Source organism: Tupaia chinensis, unplaced genomic scaffold (genome assembly GCF_000334495.1).
Source record: "Tupaia chinensis unplaced genomic scaffold, TupChi_1.0 Scaffold000131_1, whole genome shotgun sequence".
Taxonomy (NCBI): domain Eukaryota; kingdom Metazoa; phylum Chordata; class Mammalia; order Scandentia; family Tupaiidae; genus Tupaia; species Tupaia belangeri.
In genome coordinates, this window is record NW_006159600.1 from 243,284 (window position 1) to 247,918 (window position 4,635).

A 4,635-nucleotide genomic window follows, 5' to 3' on the forward strand; every position below is an offset into this window, starting at 1 on the left:
GGCCCCGCGCGGGCCGGGGGCCACGCGCGGGCCCGGTGGCCACTCGCAGACGCAAGCCGGGCCATCCAGCGCCCGGAGAGGCAGGGGGGTGTGCGGCGCGCGGGGCGGAGCCCCGGCCGTTCGGCGCATGGTGCGCGGGCTCAGCATGAATTTAAGCCACCGGGTCCAGGACTCAAACCGCGGTTGATTACACAGGAATCCAGCAACATAGCCATTAGGCGAGCTGCTGGTCCTGGGATCTGGGACTCTTAATGATGGTTGGCCATGTGGGAGTCTAGCACCTTCATTAGCACAACACCTGCTGACCCCCTTGAATGTAGTATTTTGTTTAATTTTTGTTTTATATTTTTGACACATGGCACATGCACTAGCAAGAGAGAGAGGGAAAGTGAGAAATCATCCTCAAGGTGGAATAGCCATGCTGTAATCTTATCTCCATTCACCTCTTGGGATTTTGATTACACATGCAGCCACTAGGTCTGAGACTTGAATTTTAGAGTCAGCTATGTGGGGTCCGGTACCTTAACCAGCATGCTACCTGCTGTCCCATGAATGTAGTATTTAATGTTAAACATACACTGATATTTTGTTTCTATGACAGAATATATAAGAAACAGGTAGTAGTGAGCCAGGAAAGGTCAATTATCAGTAGTGTGTCAGGATTTCCTAAGAAGGTTGTCCTAGAAAGAATTCTTAAAAATGTAATATGTGGTGGACCAGCAGTTAGCGTAATGGCTATGTCGCTGGACTCCCATGTAGTCGACCACGGTTCGTGTCCTGGACTCGGTGGCTTAAACTCATGCTGGGCATGTGTGTGTGCATGCCCAAGATCGCAAGAGGAAAATGGAGGAGAAGGGATTGCGGTGTGGCCATCCCCCCTGGGAGGTGATTTCTCGCTTTCTCTCTCGCTGTCTTCATCTGTCTGGTGAGCGCACGCGCCCTATAGCAAAAACCTCTCCAAAAAAATACTAATAGTAATAATATGTGGGACCAGCAGGTGGCATAGTGGTTAAGGTGCCAGACTCCCACATGGGTAACCATGGTCAAGTCCTGGACTTGGTGGCTTGCTTTCTTGCTTTCCCCCTGTCTCTCTTTGTTGCTTTGTGGTCAAATTGATGGTTAGGAGGACTGGACTCCCACATGGCCAACCGTGATTCAAGTCCTGGACCTGGCAGTATGCTTTCTCACTTTCCTTCTCTCTCTGTGTCTCTCCCTGCTCAAATTAAAATAGTAATAAAGTTAAATAAAAATAATTCTTAAAAATAGTAATACTTAAGTTATTTTATTAATACAACCTAGTCTATATCAAAGAGTTCATACGAGGAATAAATATATGTGATTTCTGAAAGTTAAACTTTGATATTACATAGTGCATTAGAATTTACAAGATAAAGTATGCTTCACACTCATATTTTCAACGTTCCAAGGATATTGGAATAGGCCAGTTATCTTCTGTTTCTTTCAGTTATCTTCTGTAAATATCTTATTCCGTTACTTGAGGTATCTTTGAAAGGCCGCTTTGGTGTTTATGGCTTTCATATTGAAATTTGGACTCTATGTACCTTCCTTGCAGCCTTTTCCACTTATCAGGGAAAGAACCAACAAAAGGAAATGTCCAACTTCATATGGTGAGGATTATTTGTTTTTTTAAAAATTTGCCGGAGAGCTCATGTCCTTGCAGAAGGGAGACAGAGAAATGCAAAGTGACAAAGTACCGTGTCGTCAGGGATGGTCATGTAACAATCCCTTCCCCATTTCTCCCTCCTTTTCACGATTTTAGGCACACACACAGAGACACCTGACAAGGCACTGGTTTCCAAATTTTATCTGGCCATATGGGGGGTATCCAGACACCTTTACCACCTCACCATCTGCTGGCTAAAGTGGTGATTTTTCTAGTTCATATTCTTGAAGAACTTGGATGCCACAGTTAAATATTAAATATTTTCCAAGTAGGAGCTCACTTCGAAAGGGCAAAGAATAATGTAAAATTACGACTTGAGACATCATGCTTATTGCATTCTGGACTCTATCTCCACAAAGAGAGTCACTGTGGGTTACAAGAGAGGATGTTCTAGTGTCTCTGAGACCTTAGGATACTTTTTTTTTTTTAGAAAATACTGTGATATTTTATTATTAAAAATGCTGCTGAAAAGTTTATACATATGTGTCCAGCCATATATATCATGTATCATTACTTAAGGCAAAATAAAAAAAAATTGCAAAATAATAACCCAAGGAACCATGAAGATCGAGAATAAAAGCCTGGGAAAGTTTTTTTTTTCTTATTTTTTAAAACATTTTTTTCTCTTTTATAGATAGCAAGTATATTTTTTCTCATAGAACTCTATGAAGATTCTATAGCTTCTTCCCATGTAGAAATAAGATATTGTGTAAGATGTATTAAATTGCTTTTGATCATAATCGTCTGTAAAAGCTAAAGTTATTCACGTAACAAGAACTCTTTTCCTTATCCAAATGTCACAAACCGGATGCATTAACTGTATGTATTGCTAGCAGAAGACAAGTGAAAATACCCAACAGATAGTACAAGTCACATCACAGACCTGCAGATCCCAACAATGGTGTAGACCGGCACTTCCTCTTCAGTTCTGCGGAGACCTTGTCTGCTGTTGTCCAACTGGGACAATCCAAAACTCGGAGAAAAGGCCTTATTAAAAAGCTTCAGAACAATGAGGAATTAAATCCCAGATCTTATCCGTGACTCCTCGCGACAGGAAAGAAGAGGTACTCTGCGATGAATCCAGACCATCCCAATTCATGTATTCCTATACAGAAAATCCCCCTCCAACCTAAACCCAAACAAGTATACGGTGTACTGTGTGAGTTTTATGCACTTCTGAAAACTTGGTTTGCCACCGCAGACCGCTATGGTATTAGGGTAGGGACTGGATATTTGAAGGTGGTTACTGCAAAGCCTAAGGCAACTGGGCTCCTGATGAAGAATACCCGGCCTTAGGACATTTAACGTGAAGTTTCTAAAATAACCCAGTGGAGCCCAGAGACATAATCTCCAAATTGCTTTGGCTACTGTTTCTTGGTGATGCAGTCATGTTGGAAAGACAGACACAGTTGCCATTGCACTCAGGTTCACTTCCACCTTCAGACACTTCCACGGTTCCATAAGGAACACAGAAAGAAATGAAAAGAGAAGTCACCAGAGGGAAAGCCCTCTTACCCACAGATCGCCGATGTACAGTAGGCGAATTTTGCTATAGGGTGCACACGCTCACCAGAGAGGCAGAAAGTGAGATAAGAAATCACCCTCCAGGGGGATGACCATGCCACAGTCCCTTCTCCATTCTCCTCTTGGTATTTTGGGCACACACACACTTGGTGTGAGTTTTAATTCTTTGGGTCCAGGACTCTAACCACAGTTGACTACGTGGGAGTCCAGTGATATAAACTTTATGCCACCTGCTGGTCCTGAGACTCAAATTTTTATTGCAGGAAGGTAGTATGTTACCAGGGACTGGTTACTAAAAATAATGCAGGCGAAATGCAGGCAGCCTTCTCTGTAGATGTCAGTAGCTGTTGCTTAACAAGTTTTTATGCCAGATTCACATTTAGCTGTGGCATTCCATTTTTCTGTACTTCCTCCCCCTCATTTAAAAAAAGGTGCCATTTCATTCAGAAGATTTAATGTATCTTATGTATTAATAAAATGTAATCTAGTTTTCATAATGATGTATAAACCATGTTTATTTTCCAGTGTAATTGTGTTCCTCCATGGTAGGGTAGTTTTTAATGGACACTAACAACTGACCATTAGATTTCTTTCTTTTTTTAAAAAAAATTATTTCTATTAATTAATTAATTAATTAAAATGTGACTGGGGGTTGGGGGAGAGAGAGAGAGAGAGAGAGAGGGAGCAAGCTGCTTGGTCCAGGACTCAAACCACAGTCAGCCGTGTGAGAGTCCATTGCCCTTAACCACCATGCTACCTGCTGGCCTTTATCATTAGGTTCATTTTTTATATACACCACAGATTAGTTTAACACCCATCATGCCATGAATTCATAGAGAATATCTTCCAGTAGCTCAGGCTCCTTTCCATTGGTTCTCACACAGTGTGCTTCTCTGGGTAGAACAGGCTGGCACTTCAGTTGAGCCCAGGTACCTTTCTCTTTGGCATCTTTCTTTTTCTGGTCATTTTCCTTCACACATTGTAGGAAGCTATCTCTTCTCTTAGAATGCTTAATATGCTCAATACGCACATTAATTCTCTTGGCAAGAATCCTGCCCTTAATTTGTTCACAATGCCAACAGCATACTGGGTAACATTGTAGACTCTTCCAATTTTGCCACAGTAATGTTTGTGGGGCATTCCTTTTTGAACAGTACCCATTCCCTTAATGTCTACAATATCACCTTTCTTGTAGATTTGCATATATGTTGCCAAAGGAACAACTCCATGTTTTCTAAAAGGTGTAGAGAACATACATGGGGTGCCTCTCCTCTTCTTTCCCTTTGTGTTCGTCATTTTGGTTAATTACTGGAAGATGGCAGTTCTGGCCAGAAGGCTTAATTTATTTATTTACATCATTTTCTCACAAACACTTTAAATATCAAAAAATTTTTGCTCGTACTTGTACTTATTCTTGAGAGTTAATA